The sequence below is a fragment of the Megalobrama amblycephala genome, linkage group LG10, assembly GCF_018812025.1.
Source record: "Megalobrama amblycephala isolate DHTTF-2021 linkage group LG10, ASM1881202v1, whole genome shotgun sequence".
Classification (NCBI taxonomy): Eukaryota; Metazoa; Chordata; class Actinopteri; order Cypriniformes; family Xenocyprididae; genus Megalobrama; species Megalobrama amblycephala.
In genome coordinates, this window is record NC_063053.1 from 22,421,790 (window position 1) to 22,444,035 (window position 22,246).

At 37.3% G+C, this 22,246-nt stretch overlaps 1 long non-coding RNA gene across 8 annotated transcripts in view; it reads left to right on the plus strand.

Annotated features, from left to right (window-relative positions):
- Positions 1 to 22,246, plus strand: part of LOC125277153 — a 72,830-nt gene that overhangs the window by 44,143 nt on the left and 6,441 nt on the right. For 3 of the 8 annotated variants that reach the window (XR_007186823.1, XR_007186822.1, XR_007186821.1), the window contains exons 3-8: positions 1,472 to 2,152; positions 2,724 to 2,828; positions 3,310 to 3,442; positions 16,163 to 16,198; positions 16,287 to 17,634; positions 18,117 to 18,325. This is a non-coding gene — a long non-coding RNA (uncharacterized LOC125277153). Of the gene's footprint in view, positions 1 to 1,471; positions 2,153 to 2,723; positions 2,829 to 3,309; positions 3,443 to 7,897; positions 8,006 to 16,162; positions 16,199 to 16,286; positions 17,695 to 18,116; positions 18,326 to 22,246 lie in introns of all 8 variants that reach the window. The other 5 variants (XR_007186825.1, XR_007186824.1, XR_007186827.1 and 2 more) reach the window with 5 other exon arrangements.

Genomic DNA, 22,246 nt, shown 5'->3' on the forward strand with positions numbered 1-22,246 from the left:
ATGATTTTTAATGACAGCACCAAGTCTTCTAGGCATGGAATGAACAAGTTGGCGACATTTTGCAACATCTATCTTTTTCCATTCTTCAAGAATGACCTCTTTTAGAGACTGAATGCTGGATGGAGAGTGATGCTCAACTTCAGAATTCCCCATAGGTGTTCGATTGGGTTCAGATCAGGAGCCACTGAATCACTTTCAACCTGCTCTTCTTCAGAAATCCAACAGTGGCCTTAGATGTGTGTTTAGGATCATTGTCATGTTGGAAAAGTGAACCGGCGACCAAGGGCACGGAGTAATGGTAGCATCTTCTCTTTCAGTATAGAGCAGTACATCTGTGAATTCATGATGCCATCAATGAAATGCAGCTTTTTCTAAGAAAGTGTTTGTTTGTTTTATTTCTCAATATCTTTTTTAGATAACTAGTATCAATCTCAGACAGGTTTGTTGCATAGTTTGCCAAGTCTGCTTAGGTAAATGGAAACCCAACTTAAAGGGTTAGTTCACCCCAAAATGAAAATTCTGTCATTCTACACCATGTCAATGGAAGGAAATCTGACAGCATTCTGTCATCAAAAAGATCTTCATTTGTGTTCCGAAGATGAACAAAAGTATTACGGGTGTGGAACGACATGAGGGTGAGTAATTGATGACCGAATTTTCATTTTGGGGTGAACTAACCCTTTAAGTAGGGTTTCTATTTACCTAAGTAGACTTGGCAACAACTAAAGAGGTTGTTGCTTTCCATCTTCAGAAAGATCTTTCTTCCTCCCCATATTGCATGAGAACAGTGGCTTGCTTAATAATGTGGAACAACCTCTTTAAGTAGGGTTTATATTTACCTAAGTAGACCTGGCAAACTATTCAACAAACCTGTCTGAGATTGATACCAGTTATGTAAAAATATATGGAGAAAAACTTTGAAAAACTGAAATCTGAATGTTTATTGTACTGAAATCCTAGTGATATGTCACTTGCATAATAATTTGTATATTTATTATTAAATATTAAATATTAAAATATTAACTATTGTATATTAATGTATGTACATTATTAAAGGCATCTTTACGACGTTTCTGTGACATATCAGGACACAAATTTGTATAATGACATGGCTATGACATAGATATTACAAGAAGATGGTGACTTATGAGGACATTACCCCATGTCCCCATTTTTCAAAAGGATTATAAATCATACAGAATGAGTTTTTGTGAGAAAGTAAAAATGTGCACAGTTTTCTGTGATGGGTAGGTTTAGGGGTAGGGTTGATGTAGGGCGATAGAAAATACGGTTTGTATAGTATAAAAACCATTATGGAATGTCCCCACAATTCATAAAAACAAACCTGTGTGTGTGTCATTCCAAACTAAAAAGTTTAGTTTGGAATGACTTGAGGTTGAGTAACAAATGACAGCTTTTATTTTTGAATGACACTGATAAGTCACCTGCCATTTAAACTCTCATTTCACAGATGGTCTGTGACTGGATGGTTTCATGTGTTGCTTTGTCTGAACTGCTCATCTGTATGGGTCAGAGCTGATCAGACTGCGCAAGCTGTTACCTACAGAGGCCATTCAGCGTGTCTGACCATTCCAGGACGTGACCTCTTTACCTATGAATCTAGGGAGACGTGTGCTGCTGGGAACTGGAGGAGTCAGTACCGCCTTTGCATCTGGCCAGCAGAATGCATGACATCACAGAAGAACTGACCTAGAAGGCAGGAATGAGGCCTGCGGAGGAGCTTTCAAAAACCCAAAGAGATAAAAAGAATCAGTGTTTAAGCCTTGTGCACAGTCAAACACTTTTTTTGAGGTCCTCCACAATGGACGACAAGAATGAAATGTAGAGGAGGCATGTCGAATTAGCCTGGGGCAATCCTTTACCCATGTTCCCTGAGGCACACACTGCGTTGTAATATCTGGAGGAGGAGGAGGTAGGCGCAGTGCTGGCATAGCAGTGCTGACACTTTAAAGAGTGCATGAACATCCGCAGTGCACCTCTGTGCCACCTCCACTCTGCATTAGTGTCAGCTTCATTCCTCTGTCCCGGACACACTCCTAAATAGACCAATCATCAAGATCCCTGAGTGAGAGAGGGAAACGCGTCCTCAGCTATCCTCGTGACCATGACAGAACCTGCATATCAGCAATCAGTGAGTCAAAGTTCATATATTACGCCCTTCCTTTCAGTGCATTTAGTCATAAATAGCTGAAAAGGTACTATATATGTGTGCTGAAGTCATGTTAAAGGAATAGTTCAGTTGAAAATGGAAATTCTGTCATTAAGTAACACAGCTCCATGTTGTCCATTAATCACATAAAGCTATCACATGGCTTTTGAAGCTTCATTTTGTTCATTTTTATAGTTTTTGTCATAGTTTTTCCATTTTTACGTAAAAAAAAAAAATCCTTAAAATATTGTCAATGTTTTACTCAGCTTTAGTCAATGTTTTACTAATTTTGTTAATAAGATTTGTTGACACTATTTAGAAGATTTCCAGTGTAGCTGTGTAATGATATATATATTTTTAAATTCAGACTTTTTAAACAACAGCATACAGGTTTAGAACAACCTGATGGTGAGTAAATAATATTATGATATATTTTTGTGAACTGTCCCTTTAAGCTTAGTTTGTGCCATCATACAGACATTTTCACTTTATATAGACCTGCTGAAAGGATGAAGAGAAGTCAGTGAGAAAGTTAATTGTGTTGTGTTCTTAGTCCACGGGAGCTTGCTGTTGTTGCTTGCTGTTAATAGACAGAACCGAGCAATAATCCAAAGCGATTCCTCCAGAGGAACACATGATTAAGATGTCAGTGAATCAGGTGAGCTCATGGCAGCAGGAACCAAAGCAGTTCTGCGAATTATATCTGTCAAAAGAATCCATAACTCTCTTATTTTCTCCTTTTGCTCCCAATCCATACCCCACTCACATCCCACAATCCTCTCTTGACCCTCAGGATAATACAGGGGGTCTCCAAATTGAATTCCCTTTCTAGTGTTCCTTGTGACTGCGTCTTGATAATTAAGAATTTAATTATAGCTGAAGGGGAAATATCAACAACAAAAAGCCTGATATTTTAAACATGAGATTACTGCCTCTGCAAGGATTCCCAGGAAAATGAGGAGAGGTGGTCTATATGCAAGCTACTGCTATGCAAAAACATTAATGAATTAATTTAATAAATAAAAGCAAACCAGTAAGCTCAGACTTTCTCAAATCCCTCATGCCTGCCATAAAAGATGCTGTTTGAAATGAAATTGTGGACATCCTCGCTGACTGGGATCTTTTGTGGTATTCTGCAGAGCAGTGAGTTCAGGCCCTTAGCCTTGGGCTCCGTAGTGATTCTCTCTTCGCTCAATCTGCACCACTGCTTCATTTCTGCGGGGAGCCCTCCAGCAAGAATTTGTTGCAAGCAGATGTTTCAAAGCAGAGCAGGTGAGGTTTTGGGTACCACTGAGACATTAGCCAGAGCAAGAGAAGGCATTTGAAAGATGCTACAAGAGATTAGAGATGTTTTTGTTTTTTTGATTTTTGTTTGTGCTTTATATTTAAACTGATAAACAGGCTGAACAAATTCATTATTAAAAAATGTAATACACTTTTATATGGGGATAATAGAGCAGTGTGGAAAAAATCATTTCCATTATATCTTGGCAGTTTCTACAAATGATTGTGCAAAATAAAAAAATTAAAAAAAAAACATGGGAAACATTACAGTTTTGCTTGTGGTTATTTAGTTGGCTTGCTAGATTTAATGTCCTCAAACAAAACCCAGAATATATCTTTTAAAGATTTTATGTCACTAACCTGGTGTTGCATATTCCCTGTGTGGATTCCTGGACTTTTATGTTGAAGTGTTTCCTGTTTCTTGTGCTATGCTTTGTAGTCTGTTTGTAGTCCAATTGTTCATTGGTTCTCCCTTGATTAGTCTCCCCGGTTGTGTTTTGTTTACTTGTTAATCTTGTTATCCCTGGGGCACGTTCAAACTCAAACCGGTGCGCAATGTTTTGCTACGGTTTCCGGGTTGAACGTCATGTTTCTTGGAAACGGTGTGCAACAGTGTGCAATGGGTTTGACATAAGTTTTCTCTTGTTTGGTGGGCGTGTCAAAAATGTCAGCCCAATCAGCATCAACATGTATATAACCCTTATTAACCAGTATTAAAGAAACAGCTCATAAATGTAATTAACTTCAAAATAAATTCACAAGAGCAAGTATATTGTTTGCACATGTTTATTTACATTAATGGCAAAATAACTTAAATAATAAGAGCACAAGTATAGATCTGGAACTTCTTTAAGTCTGTCTAAATATCATTTAGTAATTGCAATGTCTTCTGGTCCATATCCTTTCCTTAGGAAGATGTGCTAGACACTGATTAATGTAACATAAAAATACTATACTTATATATTTTGCTATTGTATTATGGAGTGATACTTTAATAAGCTTTCATATACATAAAGGCAAATGTTGGATCACAATAATTAGGAACCACAGTTTCCACAAATTCCTTTGTGGAAATTGGGATGTTCTCTTTTATTCTGGACGGCAAGGGCAGTGACTGTAACATTGAGCGTATTTTGCAGTATTAAACACGTATTTATACCGATTTCATCTGGCTCCAAAAATTCTTCAAAAATAACACAAAGAATAGCCTTCGCAGCTGCCATAGTTGCAACTCTTGCGTCATCAGAACAGGGTGTTCAACGCACCACTGTTTTGCAACGTTTTGTCAGGGCTGAGCGCAGCCCTGGTGTATATGTAGCCATTGTGTTTCACTTGTTCTTTGTCAGTTGTTGAAGGTGATGGTCCCTGTTGTTCCCTTTGCTTTTCTTTGTTTTCCATGTTGCTTATCATTTGTATACCTGTTTCTTTATTAAATACCCCTGCACGCAGATCCATGCCTCAGCCTGCTTTCTCCGGATGTTACAGAACAACTGACCATTTTAATAGATTAAGCAGGAGGTGATCGGGACCCGGTGAGCATTCTCTGCTTCATTGTTCAGAATGGCCATCCCATCGAGGACTATGTGGGGGAGTTTTTAGCTTGCTTCCACCTTGCTCCATTGGATGAAGTCATGCTAATAGAATGTTTTTGGGCTGGATGATGACATTGGCCAACTGATGCCAGTGGGAGGCCCCAGCTGGACCCTGGAATAATATTTAGACTTTGCCTGCTGCTGTGTGGATCTCCCTTTATGAACGCCACGCAAGAGACTCCAGCTGCCACGTATGTCACGCCAGAGTCTTCAGCCATCATGGACACCGTGCCAGAGTTCCCGGTCATCATGATCGCCACACATGAAGCTATTAAGGTGGTCCCTATGCAAGTAAGTGTAGCCAGCATCCCTAGACCATTGCCATCTAGCCCGCCGATCTCAGCACTGACTACCCTGGTGGTTGTTCCCGTGTCTTCTGTTGATTCCAGTGATGGCAGCAGACATTTTGTGTTTGGGCTGCACTCATCTCATCTGTTTCTTCCGAGGCGATGGCGACATTCTCCTCTGAACTCTCTGTTTCCCGTGATGCATCTGTTACAGCCACAGAGGGCATTTCTGAACTATCTGTGTACTCTGATGGCTCTGTTATGGCCACTGAGGCCGTTTTTGAACTTTCTGGGTCCTCTGACAGCTCTGCTACTGGTCATCAACTGCACTCTGTTCTCATGTGCTGCCTGCTCCACCCTGGTCACCTGCTCCGCCCTAGCTTCCTGCTCAGCCTCTTCCGCCCTGGCCAACTGTCCTGTTTCCAGGCCCTCTTCCACTCCACAGGCCTGGCCCTCCACCCACCTGGACTTTTGTTTTAGGTTATTTTCCAGTGAGAGTCTGCAAGCTGATCTTAAGGACTCTGTTACATATTCCCTGTGTGGATTCCTGGACTTTTATGTTAGTGTTTCCTGTTTGTGCTATGCTTTATTCCGTTTGTAGTCCAATTGTTCATTGGTTCTCCCTTGATTAGTTTCACCAGGTGTGTCTTGTTTACTTGTTAAGCTTGTTAAAGGGTTAGTTCACTCAAAAATGAAAATGATCCCATGATTTACTCACACTCAAGCCATCCTAGGTGTATCTTCTTTCAGACAAACACAATCTGAGATATTTTTAAAAATATCCTTAGTCCTACAAGGATTATAATGGTTCTGAATGGGGGCCTGCATTTTGAACATAGAACATAAAGGCCTTTTTGAAGCGAAGCTATGCGTTTTTGTAAGAAAAATATCCATATTTAAAACTTAATTAAACAAAATAACTAGCTTGCGGCAGATGACCGTACACATACTGCGCAAGTCGATTTGGGTGGAATAGCAACTTTTGACCTGAATGCAATGACGCAATGACGAACGCGGAGGCACAGAGGAGAGAGCAAAACAAAACACAGGTCATGAATTAGAAGTCTAAAACAAGAATTTTTAAAGAGAAATGTCTGAGGAGCTTGAGTTTGTTGCACAGCCCTATTTGTTTGAACCGTGAGAGTCGTCTAAGCTTACGATAAAAAAAATGTGGCCCCCCCATTCACAGCTATTATAAACCTTGCACTAAGCACTAAGCACTAAGGATATTTTAAAATATATCTCCGATTGTGTACAGCTAGGATGGCTTGAGGGCTTGATAATTTTCATTTTTGGGTGAACTATCCCTTTAACCCTGGTGTATATCCCTTGTGTTTCACTTGTTCTTTTTCAGTTGTTGAAGGTGATGGTCCCTGTTTGTCCTTTGCTTTTCTTTGTTTTCCGTGTTGCTTATCATTTGTATACTTGTTTCTTTATTACAACCCGAATTACAGAAATGTTGGGACATTTTTTTTTTATTTAAATAAAATGAAAACTTAAAGACTTTCAAGTCGCATGAGCCAATATTTGACTCACAATAGAACAGATAACATAACAAATGTTTAAACAGAGAAATTTTACACTTTTAAGATATGCAGAGCTGTGAAAGAGTGCTAAAAATTGTGGAATACTTTAAAAACAATGTTCCTCAATGTCAAATTGCAAAAGCTTTGCAAATCTCATCATCTTCAGTGCATAACATCATCAAAAGATTCAGAGAAACTGGAGAAAACTCTGTGTGCAAGGGACAAGGCCAAAGACATTTATTGGATACCCATGGTCTTTGGGCCCTCAGATGACACTGTATCACTCATCGGCATGATTGTGTCAATGACATTACTAAATGGGCATAGGAATACTTACAGAAACCACTGTATGTAAATACAATCCGCCGTGCCATCTGCAGATGCCAACTAAAGCTCTATCATGCAAAAAGTAAGCCATATGTAAACATGGTCCAGACGTCTTCACACTGTTTTTAAAAGAAGAGGAGATGCCACACCTTGGTAAACATGCCCTTGTCCCAACTGTTTTGAGACCTGTTGCAGGCATCAAATTTGAAATGAGCTCATTTTGTGCAAAAAATTGTAAAATTTCTCAGTTTAAACATTTGTTATGTTATCTATGTTCTATTGTAAATAAAATATTGGCTCTTGTGATTTGAAAGTCTTTTAGTTTTCATATTATTCAAATTTAAAAAATGTCCCAACATTTCCGGAATTCGGGTTGTAAATACCCCTGCACATAGATCCATGCCTCAGCCTGCTTTCTCCAGATGTTACACCTGGCAAACTTTGGCAAATACAGTGATTATTTTTTTCCTGATATGCTCTTATTGTATCATCATACTTGTTTCCAGGAGGACTGATCAAGAAATCTCTGTTTCCGTACTTATCAAAGTTGTCACGCCAGCCAATCAGATTAGAGCTTAAGTGCTTTCCAGTTTTAGGCTTAATTTTACCCAATGTACAGATTTGCAGATTTTTTTTTTTTTTTTCATCATATAGACCTGCTGAAAAGACAGTCATTGAGAAACTTAATTTTGTTGTGTCCTTATTCCACAGGAATAAGGAATAAGGCTGTTGGTATAACAGAAAGAAACAAACAATCCAGAGCGATTCCTCCACAGATGCATGAAATGGTCAGAAAGCACTGTTCCGTGGACGTATAAGGTTGAGTGCTGTTTTGTTGTTCAATCTCGTATATAATAAATAATTTTGCTCTTACTTTGGGGAAAATTGTTACAACACCAAATGTCTTATCTCCTTTATGTTCTGTGCAACCTTTCATGGTGACATGAGCTACAGACCACTGATGCAGAGCAAACATAAGAGGCCTGGTTGCTAGGATACACCTGTACAGTCATAAAACAATCCACCTTTCTCTAAACATGTGATGCTACAATCATTTTTCCCCATTGTGGACTGCACAATGTGTCTTTACAGGTTTCCCTGATTGCAAGAGCTTACTGTATGTTACGCGTCTGGCAATGCTGCTCAGTGGTGCCTCACCCTTTTTTAAATCAAATTTTTATTTAATTAAACTAGATCACATGCAGAATACTATCCAAGTGCTTCTAATAAGAGTAATGTAGAGTTCTCTGTTCGCTCCCCCTGACTTGTTCCTTGCAGAGGGCCGACCTGCTCTGATTGCCTGATTAATATGTTTTGAAAGCTGTAATTAAGACAGAGGTCGACATGCACATAATTCTATTATTTGATCTACTGAAGCAACAAATTCAGAGTTAAGTCACTCTGCTATGAAAGAGGCTTTGAATTTTAAATGGCCATGTTTCAGTGGAGTAGGTTCTTCCTTTTCTTTTTAATTTTCACGGCATAATACCCTACTTTGGTATGCAGGCGTTCATTCTTTTTCAATCTTCTCTTTAGGATTCCCACAGTCATGGAAAACCAGGAGATATCAGGAATTTTTTTTAAATACAGGCCTGTAGGTTTCAAACTCTGGCGAATAGAGTCGTGAAGAATTTGGTAATAAATAAAAGCTCATCTTGCTAGAATATTTCACCACCTGGAGATTTATATATGAGTGAAATCCATAAAAAATATCGCAGTAATTGCAAGCGACAAGAAAATTAGTCAAATTCATTGGTCAGAAAGTTTGGGAGTCTTGATTTCTTTCAACTGAGTTAATAAAATGCCTTTATTTGCAGCAACACACATAATTGTAGAATCATATAATAATTTAATCATTGTTTTTATATTATATATTTATACTATATTTGTATTATATTTATTAATATTTTGCTTTTAAAACAGGTAACTACTTTTTTTTTTTTTAGATGGTTTCCTATTGGTTATGCAATACAAATATATAATGTAATCACTAAATGCAATTTTACCAGTTATTTCGATGAGCTGTCTAAACATATTTTTATTTTAATATAAATGTTTTAATCTATGTGAAGAAAAATGACTTTTTATTAGCCATTACCAGCACACGGTCAGTGTGCTGAATGTTTTTTTTCTGATGCAAAGAGTCATTAGGATCTGCTCAAATGCAGCAGGATCAGTGGACTGATTGCCTCATCAAATGCAACACTGCCAACTGTTGTTCCGCATGACAGGCAATTGTTTTGATGGAGGTATGAATCCCACTTGCAAAATTAAAGATCTATTTTGATGGCAATCGGCGCAGGGCTGTAATGGGAGCTGAAGCACGTAAACAGAACCGAGACTTGCTGTCAGGTGCAGCTGGGGGAGAGACATTTACTCCCATCTGAGACCAGGGGCTGAATTTCAATGTGAAATTCATTGGTTCTGAATGGGTTTAGTTTTTAATGCGTATAGTGGCTTTAATCTGCTCAAAACGTCTGTTGTCGTATCTGTTACCTGCATTGTCACTACATGTTATGTTTGTTGATTATGTGCATGTGTTTTTATGCCTGGAAAACTTACACATTTGGTGTTTTATGATGAGTTGAATTTCATTGTTGTGAATTTTTTTTATTTAAATGTCACCAACGTAATTTCATCTAGTTGGATGAAGGATCATTTAGATTGGGTTGAAAATTATAAACAAATCAATAATTTTTTGCAACGTATGGCATTGTAAAAATGCAAAGGCTAATAGGTCTTTTAACCCTTTGACGTGTACGACCACGCCGGTGGGATTAGAACGTTCAGTGCGTCATGTGATCAACTGCTAAATTCAAATGTGTTTTCGCACGAGCCAGAGATGGACACGCTCTGCGCTTTTCATATCACAAATATGCAGTGTTTTTTTTAACCACATAATGTTTATTTTAGGTTTCAGACATTTAAATACACATGAAACAATACATTTAGAGTTTGTAAAATACACAATGTCTATGGAAGCGGCAATAACAGTAATTTCCATTATAATTAGATGACACTTTTTATTCATATCAGATACACATTGTGTAAGTAACTTTAAAGTTTACTTATTTCTTCTCCCAGTTCACCGGCACACTTACTTTCATGTGTTTCAGGTGAAGTGGATGAATTTGCGCGTTGTAAATCTAACAGATCCGATTCTCTGTACTGCGGCACAAACAAACATGGCGACACCCTTCGCACGTATAGCTCAACTAACGCGATCATTATAAAGGTCTTTAATCATCAAAACACATCCACTTGCACATATTTGACAATCGGAATATCAGATATTTCATGCTATAGTCAACAAATTTGTTAATATTTCGAATAAAAAAGGAAAAATTAAATAAAAGCTGATCATCAGTCATAAAGCGCTATTGTGGCTGCGGTGCATCACGTGACGAGCAATGACCCGTCACCATGGAAACAATAAAGTGATACGTTCTAAATAAGGGTTGCTTTGAAAAACTCACACTGGGGGGTCAGCCAGAATATTCTAATCTTATGTATGAAAAGGTTAACTCAACCTGCTCTTAATCACATCATTATCTATAGGGCACAGCTGATTGGTTCCTGTTGTACCAGTACCCAATGAGCTTGTGTGCTCAACCTTCAAAATACTTTGGTAGCATTGCTGCGCACTTCAGAAACCCTCCACCTTCCCCAGCTCCACCTGTATAGATCTGCTATGGTAATTCATGTATGCTATATTGTACATTCTGTCAAAAACCAAACATATCAACATTGTCAAACCCATTACCATGCCCAACACTCCGAGAGTTGTCATGAAATGGGTTTATGAATTAAATCGTCATAAAGTTAAACTGAAATGTAACACTCACACATTTATACATATGAAAAAATAAGACTTTTATTTTTAAGAACATTATACAAGACAACCTGTCACTCACATGATATCACAACAATAGCAAACCACAATGATCCAATCAATTCCCAATGGACAAAATCAAGTCCCGCCTTACATTTATTTTCTTGTTTGAAAAAACATTTCACTAGGATATACATCACAATAGAGAAGACGGTTGCAATTTCCATTTCATCCTGACGTTATGTGTTTTTTTTGTTTGTTTGTTTGTTTTACTTGATACAACAGTGTAGGACAATGAAAATTGTTAAAATCTGAACTACTGGCCAAAAAAAGTCCTTTTTGTTGAACCCTGTCCAATTTAATCATTTACAAGACTTACTGCTAGCCAGCGCAGCCTATTATTGTCAAATCTAAGATGTACTGTATGTACAGGACTCACATGATCACTGACTTTGTAAACCCACCTACCACTATTAACTACAAAGGTACAGAGATTGAAACATGTTTCTTCCAGGTCAATTATGAGCATGAGAGCAACCTGCAGTTACATAACAGCTGAAACAAAGCAGCTTGCCACGTTTTCCTGCCTCGTTTGAGAGAGTTCCTCACACTAATGAGCTGTACAGATGTGTCAAAGCCAGCGGTGGAGAGCGTCATCTCTGTGGTAAATAATGGCCAATTACCCAGCTCAATTAGCTCGCTTGCTCGTTTCTTTTGTGTGTTCAGAGGCCACATCTGTACAACAGCATTTTGGTTTAGTGGTTCAACACTGGAGCTCTGCTGCTCAAAACCTGGGGAGATAAACATGGGTCATATGTGTGTAAACTGAAACAGGACATAACAGAGAGCGACTGACAGATAAAAAGGAGGGGGAAAAACAGACAAACTTTATGCCGGCTTGTATTCTCATCCCAGGTGTGCAAGAAAATAGAGCAGCCTGCTGAAAATAGGTCACTATCTTTTTTTCTTCTTGTGCTGATACTGGTCTATTATAAATGTTTTTATGGAAAAGACATAGCACCTAAAATAATCAACTTGAAATCAGAAAATCTTTAGGTTCATTTGATTTTATGTCAGATTTACTGAATGTTTGGCAAAACATTGCAATTTCAGTCATTTTTCTGCTTTTATAGCTGCCGTGCATTTCAAACACCATGCAGCTATGGTGCAGAGTACTGAGAGTGTGATGCTTTTGATAAAGGTGCCATACTTACTCCCAGAGGATTTGATCCTTGGTTAAATTGAGCTGCACCAGATCTCTGCAGAAGACCGCCTGTATTTCTCTTTTCATCCAAAAGGAGAACAAGAAAATAGACCTATAAGTACTTAGACATGTTCCCGAAATGGCTCATGTAATGGGTATGTGTTCGTGTTACATGCCTTATTCATTTCAACAGTACAGTCTAATTGAACATAAATGTCATGCTGCCTGAAATACATTAATTCCATTAGAATTAGTGGTCAGCTGATAAGCATTTTTAAATGGCTATATATATATATCACATATGAACTACAAACCCGATTCCAAAAAAGTTGGGACACTGTACAAATTGTGAATAAAAACAGAATGCAATGATGTGGAAGTTTTTTTTTTATTCAGAAATTTTATTCAGAATACAACATAGATGACATATCAAATGTTTAAACTAAGAAAATGTATCATTTTAAGGGAAAAATAAGTTGATTTTAAATTTCATGGCATCAACACATCTCAAAAAATGTTTACCACTGTGTGGCATCCCCTCTTCTTTTTATAACAGTCTGCACACGTCTGGGGACTGAGGAGACAAGTTGCTCAAGTTTAGGAATAGGAATGTTGTCCCATTCTTGTCTAATACAGGCTTCTAGTTACTCAACTGTCTTAGGTCTTCTTTTTTCCTCTTTATGATGCGCCAAATGTTTTCTATGGGTGAAAGATCTGGACTGCAGGCTGGCCATTTCAGTACCCGGATCCTTCTTCTACGCAGCCATGATGTTGTAATTGATGCAGTATGTGGTCTGGCATTGTCATGTTGGAAAATGCAAGGTCTTCCCTGAAAGAGACAACGTCTGGATGGGAGCATATGTTGTTCTAGAACTTGGATATACCTTTCAGCATTGATGGTGCCTTTCCAGATGTGTAAGCTGCCCATGCCACACGCACTCATGCAACCCCATACCATCAGAGATGCAGGCTTCTGAACTGAGCGCTGATAACAACTTGGGTTGTCCTTGTCCTCTTTAGTCCGGATGACATGGCGTCCCAGTTTTCCAAAAATAACTTCAAATTTTGATTCGTCTGACCACAGAACAGTTTTCCACTTTGCCACAGTCCATTTTAAATGAGCCTTGGCCCAGAGAAAATGCCTGCGCTTCTGGATCATGTTTAGATATGGCTTCTTTTTTGACCTATAGAGTTTTAGCCAGCAACGGTGAATGGCACGATGGATTGTGTTCACCGACAATGTTTTCTGGAAGTATTCCTGAGCCCATGTTGTGATTTCCATTACAGTAGCATTCCTGTATCTGATGCAGTGCCGTCTAAGGGCCCGAAGATCATGGGCTTCCAGTATGGTTTTCTGGCCTTGACCCTTACGCACAGAGGTTGTTCCAGATTCTCTGAATCTTTGGATGATATCATGCACTGTAGATGATGATAACTTCAAACTCTTTGCAATTTTTCTCTGAGAAACTCTTTTCTGATATTGCTCCACTATTTTTCGCCGCAGCATTGGGGGAATTGGTGGTCCTCTGCCCATCTTGACTTCTGAGAGACACTGCCACTCTGAGAGGCTCTTTTTATACCCAATCATGTTGCCAATTGACCTAATAAGTTGCAAACCTCCAGCTGTTCCTTATATGTACATTTAACTTTTCCGGCCTCTTATTGCTACCTGTCCCAACTTTTTTGGAATGTGTAGCTCTCATGAAATCCAAAATGAGCCAATATTTGGCATGACATTTCAAAATGTCTCACTTTCAACATTTGATATGTTATCTATATTCTGTTGTGAAAAAAATATAAGTTTATGAGATTCGTAAATTATTGCATTCCTTTTTTATTCACAATTTGTACAGTGTCCCAACTTTTTTGGAATCAGGTTTGTAATAAACACATGCAAAAATGAGAGAACTAACAAAATATTAATAACTGATTGTTGTAGTCAATGTTTGCTTGTTGCTGTGAGCTTTTTGTCTAATCTATCTATCTATCTATCTATCTATCTATCTATCTATCTATCATCCATCCATCCATCCATCCATCCATCCATCCATCCATCCATCCATCCATCCATCCATCCATCCATCCATCCATCCATCCATCCATCCATCCATCCATCCATCCATCCATCACAGTTTATTGGTTTACATGTTTCCTTTAACGTTATTCTCTGTTAGATACTTCGAACAAATACACACATCATTGCATATTTGTAATATTTGTATATTTTTCATTTTTTCCCATTGTATTTACTTGAATTTTATTTATTCCAACAACTAAATGTCACTTGGCCAGTAATTACAATCCTTTTGTATTAATTGTAGAATATTTTTTAATATAAAGTTGACATTTTGTGCTGTCATATTGTATAAACATCTTAGTGAGGTTATTTTACTGTACATATAAGAACATGAGCTCCTGTGATTTACTTTTTGTGCTACTACATGAAGGGACCAACCGTCTTGTCAGTTTCTTTGACTGATTGCCTGTGGTCCTGCTGCATAAGATGGAGACACGTCATGTTACTATCAGCACACAGGTTGAGTGTTTTATATTTTATATGTGCCTGCAGCCCATTAGGCACATGTCATAAAAAGCACATCCGCACATGCACAGCTGTTAAGGAAATGTTGTATTATGAAAGCAGGATATTTTATTACCTTAATGCATATTAATATATACACTACACTGACCTTTCAGTGACCACCACCAAATTTCACAGGTGTTCCAAATGCAATAAACAATATGAAGAAGTTGGAATATTTCACAAGAATAATAATAAAAAATAGACCATACACATAAATTAGATTTGAAAATGAACTGTCAGTTATAGGTAATTTAAAGATACACTATGTAACTATTTTGTTGTCGTTGTTCAAAATTAACAGCCCATCATCAATACATCATTAATCCTTCTTTCAAAATGTGTTTTTGCCTTACCTTGATTCACTATGGTAAGCCTATGATAAGTGTTTATATTTTAGACCTAGCAGGATGGTTTTCGTGGGAAATTGCGTACATACGTCACTGACTAGTGTGTGTCTCGTCATATGCGTAAATAGAGAAAAGTTGCTCCGGCTACTTTCGGGCGTGTATGGTGTTTGACATGGAGCACGCTAAATCTCGAACCTTCGGGAATCACCCGTTTAAAAAATAAAACGCTCAACAGAGGAGATTCTGCTGGCAAAAAAAGAGAATGCGACAGAGCTCGTATAAAATGAGAATCAACATTGGCTTGGCTTTTTGGAGATGGCAGAACTGAGAGATTTGAAATGTTGTAAAAGCGACATGGAGATGGTGTTTTTATTACTCAACAGATGAGTATGGTTTTTTTATTGAACAGATAAATTGCTAACTCTAACAGAGTTCATTGTAAAGCATCATCTATTGTGAAGGGTCATTTCATATGGTTGTTGTAGAGCTGTGCTGGAATTAATTTTCAATGAAGTTCTGTGTCTGTTAATGGGTATAGCTACAGTAACATCTTCAGCTTGTCAGCTTGAGATCCTTTTCATCTCAACTGGTTATAGCTCATAAGCCTAGTAGTGAATGTTTTATGAGCTGTATGATAACCATATTCATCTACACTGCAGAGCTGAGGCACAACAAAAAACAATGTTCTTCCTCAAACTACATGCAGTTTTGTTTTTTATCTCTAGAGGGCCAAAAGTGGACTTTTAATTTTGCAAAACAAAATTGTTTTAATGAAAAACCAACTTTGCCCAAATTCGATCTTCTTAATAATTGGGCCTTTTCAGTTCACGAAATCAGTCTGAATAATTAATTCACAAATCAATCTTTTCACTCAAAGTTATCAAATAGATTATTAGTGAATAAAAACAAAAATGTCAGTCGTTTTTTGAAGCTTAAAATCTGTCTATGTAATTGTAATTGCATGGAAAAGTGACCAACACATTATTTTTTATTTTTTTTTATTCTTCAGAAGAAAGAAAATCATGTCGTTTTGGAACAACATGAGGTAAATGTTTTCATTTTTGAATGTAATGTTTCTTCAACAGTGGCTGGAATACAAAAATCAAAGAATGTTCTTTATTTTTCTTCCACAGCATCTTCTTGAACTCGTGATGCCGAGTGTCTAATCCCTAAATTGACTTCTGAGTTCCATCTCAGCTCTACGGTGGGAATTAAGTGAAGGTAGCTCATTATTCTATAGTAAAATGAGAAATGAATTATAAATGCTTGACAGCATCAGCATGAGCTCTGAAGCGGATATATATTATCTTGAACATAGTCCGTTTTTACTGAAGCAGGAATGTGTACTATGATTTTAGAAGGAATTTATGAATTTAGCAATGCAACTTTTGATGTTGTCTGTTTAAAAATAAGTTGAAAGTGTCACTGCTATTTTTTAAAAACATGGCTTTATCCAACTCTCATTAAGTTCCACTGCAGCAACGCTGATATGCTAGACGACCAACCTGTAAAAACACACAAAATGTGTCAGAGGGGTCTGATTGGAGTCTAGGCAGACAAAAAAAAAAAAAAAAAAAGCGAAGCCTGTACTCTAGACTCCCTAGGGTTTAAATTAACAATGCTCCCATCTGTTCGGCTACTTTGAGCATGTCTCTAATGACAGGCCTTACTTAGCCCAAGACTAACCCACATCCAACAACACTGCACTGGCAAACTGGATCTATCTTTACACATAACCTTGAGAAACTAGGACTATACAGAAGAGTTTTTCTGGCCCACTTGGTTTTGTCTCATCTATGATAAGAAGCTATGTCCCATGAGAGCGTCATACTGTAGTGTAGAAAGCGTGTTTTTGTTCTCTGAAATGGAAAGGAAAGATCAACAGCTTACTTTATTGGGTCAAATGAATGCAGCTGTGCATTTAAAGAGGATAACGGAAACCGCTTTTGTCCTTGTGAATGCTGTGTTTTAAAAGCTGGAAAAGATCAAGGACTTCAGTCTAATGCCATCCTCCCCCTACACCAACCTGAGCATATATTTTTACTTGTCTCTTAAAAATGCTTAATACCATCTTTAATAATTTGGTATTAGACATGCAGATATGCAGATTACATCTCTAGCACACCACATCAGCAGAAACACAGAGTCGCTGCATGTTTAATGAGATTTGCAGGGGAAAGTGATCCTGTGGTGCAAAGTCTCTTCTAGCAGGAATGGAAGTGAGTGTGTGTGTGTGTGTGTGTGTGTGTGTGTGTGTGTGGATTCAGAAGGCCCTTTTTGTTTTTTTCTTCTCTGCCCTGTGGCCTTTTCTGCTGTCTGTTCTGTCTGTTCCAGAGTGGCAGTCGTGTCTGGACTGCGGGGCGGGAGACGCACTTGACTCCTCAGCGCGAGTTTAGATCTTGCTTACGATGAGCTCTCTGTCGGCTTTGATCCTGAGATGGAACGCTCATCTAAGTGCCACACTGAAGCGTCTCAGAGCAAGTCATTGCTCTCTCTTTATCTTTCTTTTGTTGTCTCTTAGGATCCGTCCTCTGTGACAATGTAAGGTTAATGCATGCTGTTAAGCCACAGACTCTGTTTTTGACCTTAAAGGGATAGTTTACCCAAAAATGAAAATTCTTTGAACTATTTCTTCAGCAAGTGATCTGTATGATGCTATATTTCAGGTATTCTGAGGTTATACAATAGCTTTTAGAAACTGAATCGATTATTCACTGAATATTTTGACCCTGTTGTGACAACCCGTTGGGTCATTTTATATTTATTTAATACACAAATAAATATTGAGTAGTTTGCATTTGTACAATGAATCGAAAATTTTGCATTTAAAAAAAAAAATAATGTATGCTGTTGCCTTCTATTATGTACAGTAACTAAAAATCTATAGTCTTGTACTTGTGAGTTTCACAACTGTTTAAAGATTTAAAGATCTCACTAAAAACAATTTTTTTTGCCTCTTGCAGCCATGGTGATCAATCTCATTTTGCAGCTCAGAGAGCAGACATACAACCCTGCATGTACCTGAGTCCAAAAGCATCAAACCTGCGATTCATTTATTAGAGAATTTGGCAGAAACCTACCGCCTCGAGAGAAGAGAGTCTGTGCTATTACATCGCTTGATACAGTAACATAATTACACTTGGAGCAGCCGAAGTGCAGCAGGAGGCCTGAGGTATGGAGCCCTGGAATGAATGTTCATTTGAGTCAGATCATACCGAAAGTCAGGTATAAGGGGCCATTAGTACGGTGTAGCAGTTAAAGAGAATTGGACCCTCTTTTGTAAACTCTAATCGGCAATCAAAGGTATTGAGACGTAAAGCGTGGTTCTAGTGCAAATTCATTTTCATATGTTTGCATAGTTTGCATTGCAAGTTTATTTATATAGTAACATTTATACAACAGCAGCTGACCAATGTACTTTACAACACATCATAAAAGACATCAATATCATACAAAAATACTATAAAAAGGTAAATTATCTATTAAAAAAATTATCAAAAATGAAAGGCATAATCATAAAAAGCATATAATGATAAGAATGTATAGAAGCCCACCGACAGAAATTATACTCAGAATCCACATAGCTGGTCTACATCAAGAATGAGAAGCCAACTGGCTCAATAGTCATAAGTATTTGCAATCATTTAGCGATCATTGAAAGCCAGTGAGAAGTAGTGAGCTATTAATAAAGGCTCACTGGACAATAATGTTCATAATGTGTTACATATAATTAAATATGGAGCTGTACAAATTCTTTGAGATTCATATAATATTAATTCCATTATAGATTGATATTATTGTATATTATTTTATTAAATAAAAATTACAAATGTAAAAAAAAATATTAATATAAAATATTTGAGTTAATCATGACATTTAATTGTTTAATTTTTTGTTTGCCATGGGACAGTTACTGCTAAAATATTTATATAATAAAATTTAGCTAAAATTAAGGCCTTAAATGGCATTAAAAGCATTACATTTTATTCCTACAGGCATTACATTTTTTTAGATAGTTTGGAAGAAAAATAATACTACCAGTTTATATTGAATATAGCCTTCATAATTAATAACTTTGAGAGGCTGAGAGGAGCAGCGTATTCAGTTGAGGCTGTGCACTCTGTCAGAGAACAAATAAAATAGATACTATTGCTTCTAACCTGAGTGATCATTTTACGTGTACATACAACGTTAGCCAAAATCACAGCAAATGTCTTCATCTTTTGTTTATTGTGATTTTGTCAGACAACGTCTCAATTATAAATCAGGATTTAGCGCTGGTTTAACATTTCAGGGCTCAACACTAATGCTTTTCAAATAGTCCAGAATAAGTGGATTTTTTGAAGGGGCAAGTGAAAGAGAATTTTACTTGTCCGGCCGGGCAAGGACCTGATTAAAACATCAATAAAAAAAATAAAAAAATATGCGAGAATGATTTTTATAACTTGATACAGTTGAGCAATATAACACGACCAAGAATGCTGTTTTCCTTAACAGGCTACCATAACGTTTAAAAACGTGACACTGATTTCATACAACAGTTCAGTTAACAAATAGTTAATATTAAGTCACTTACATTTTAGAAGGAATATTGACTGTTTTTGTTCTATTTTAGCAGCGAAAATAGTTTCAAACAAAGATCACAGCAGAACAATAGCAGAGCAACACTTAGCCTGCATCCCAATGTGCATACTATCCGCCCTAAATAGTATTGAATATTAATAATATTACATACTATTTAGGATGGATAGAATGTTCATTGAGATGCAGGCTCAGCCTTGTTTTCGTTACTGAATGATTTAGCAATTTGAAGCATTTTGAGTCAAAGATTCAATGACCCATTCATAAACAACTGGAATGAATCGTTTGAATGAATGACTCACTTATTAAGACGGTTACTTAATGCCACCTACTGGTGGTTTAGTTTAATTTTTAAAAGTATCACCCCCCCCCCCCCCCCCCCCCCCCCCCCCCCCCCCAACATTTCTTGCAATCCCATAACATTATTTAATGCAGTTGTATTTTTTATTTTATTTTTTGTAAATTTGTAAATGATTTAATTTGATTGGTAACAGCCCTTAGTGTCTTATTCCAATTAAATGTATTGATCGAATTGGAAATCCCAACTGTTGGGTTAAAATTTGACTTGAAAAATTTAACCCAGTAGTTGGGTTTGGCCATTTTTTTACCCAAATTTGGGTTGAAACAACCCAGCATTTTTTAGAGTGTACCTTTTTAAAACTGTGCATATGTGCAATACTTTCATGATTTAGATGCTGTCAGCACATCCATATTTTATGTTTCAGTGTATATTCATACAAAAGTGTGTTAGGGTTATTGTTTTTTTGTTTTGTTTTTCCCTCGACATGCTTCATAAGACTGTAAAAGGTCCTCAAGATAACCAAAGTAATCTAAAACAGTTTCTTTATATTTACCGTAGCAGTATTTTTAATCCAGTACTGGTATAAGGTTGCCAGATCATTGAATTTAATACATTCTGGAAAAAATTACTATAATTTATTAGACTTAGCAACCACTGACCCAATTTCTAGTCTACTATAGTTATATTAATTTGGATTTAGCATTCAAGTCAAGTCAAGTCAAGTCAAATTTATTTATATAGCGCTTTTACAATTGGTAATTGTTTCAAAGCAGCTTTACATATTAGAAGCACAGAAAAAAGGGAAGTGGTTAAAAATAAGCTGTACAAACAAGCGTGGTAATATGTAACATATACAAGATGGTGCTACATTAAGCCAATGTCGGCTGACTCCCAGGGGTGGAAAAAACCCCCTAGGAGAAAAACCCAGCGTGCTAACACTGGGAAAAAAGTCCTAGGAGGGAAAAAACCCCTTGGAAGATATATATAATATATGTAAATGGATATGGAGATCAAAATCTGAATTATACATTTTTATTATAGAGATTAAAAATAGATTATATATAAATATATGTAAGCGGATACGGGGATTAAAAATCTGAATTATAGATGCAGCCAGAACTGGATCTGTAGGCCCATTGTCTCCTGGGCTACGTTGTAGTCAGGTCCAGACACAGGTTCTCCATCTGATCTGGATACGGCCTGGATCCAGCACCCGGCAAACCTCAGGATAAGCAGAGAGACAGATATTAGCGTAGATGCCATTCTTATTCTGATGTACAGGTATATCTAGTGTTATAGGAAATGTTCTCGGTTCCGGCCGACCTAATTATTGCAGCGTAACAATCCTTTAACGGATTTGAAAAATGTTAATGTATTGATAATGTGTTATGTGTATGCAAGAGCAAAGAGATGTGTTTTTAGTCTAGATTTAAACTGACAGAGTGTGTCTGCTTCCCGAACAATGCTAGGAAGATTGTTCCAGAGTTTAGGTGCTAAATAGGAAAAGGATCTGCCGCCTTCAGTTGATTTTGATATTCTGGGTATTATCAACTGGCCTGAATTCTGAGATCGCAATAAACGTGAAGGACTATAATGCATTAAGAGCTCACTTAGGTACTGGGGAGCTAAACCATTTAGAGCTTTATAAGTAAGTAGCAAGATTTTAAAATCTATACGATGTTTAATAGGGAGCCAATGTAATGTTGAAAGAACTGGACTAATATGGTCATACTTTCTGGTTCTAGTAAGAACTCTAGCTGCCGCATTTTGGACCAACTGTAGTCTGTTTAAAAGCCGAGCAGAACAACCACCCAGTAGAGCGTTACAATAATCTAGTCTTGAGGTCATGAATGCATGAACCAACTGTTCCGCATTTGTCATTGAGAGCATATGTCGTAATTTAGATATATTTTTTAGATGGAAGAAGGCGGTTTTACAGATACTAGAAACATGACTTTCAAATGAAAGATTGGTATCGAAGAGCACACCCAGGTTCCTAACTGAGGACGAAGGTTTAATGGAGCACCCGTCAAGTGTTAGGGAGTATTCAAGGTTTTTTCGTGAGGAAGTTTTTGGTCCAAAGATTAGGATATCAGTTTTTTCTGAATTTAATAATAAGAAATTTCTTGTCATCCAGTTTTTAATGTCAGCTATGCATTCTGTTAGTTTTGTGAATTTGTAGGTTTCGTCAGGGCGCGAGGAAATATAGAG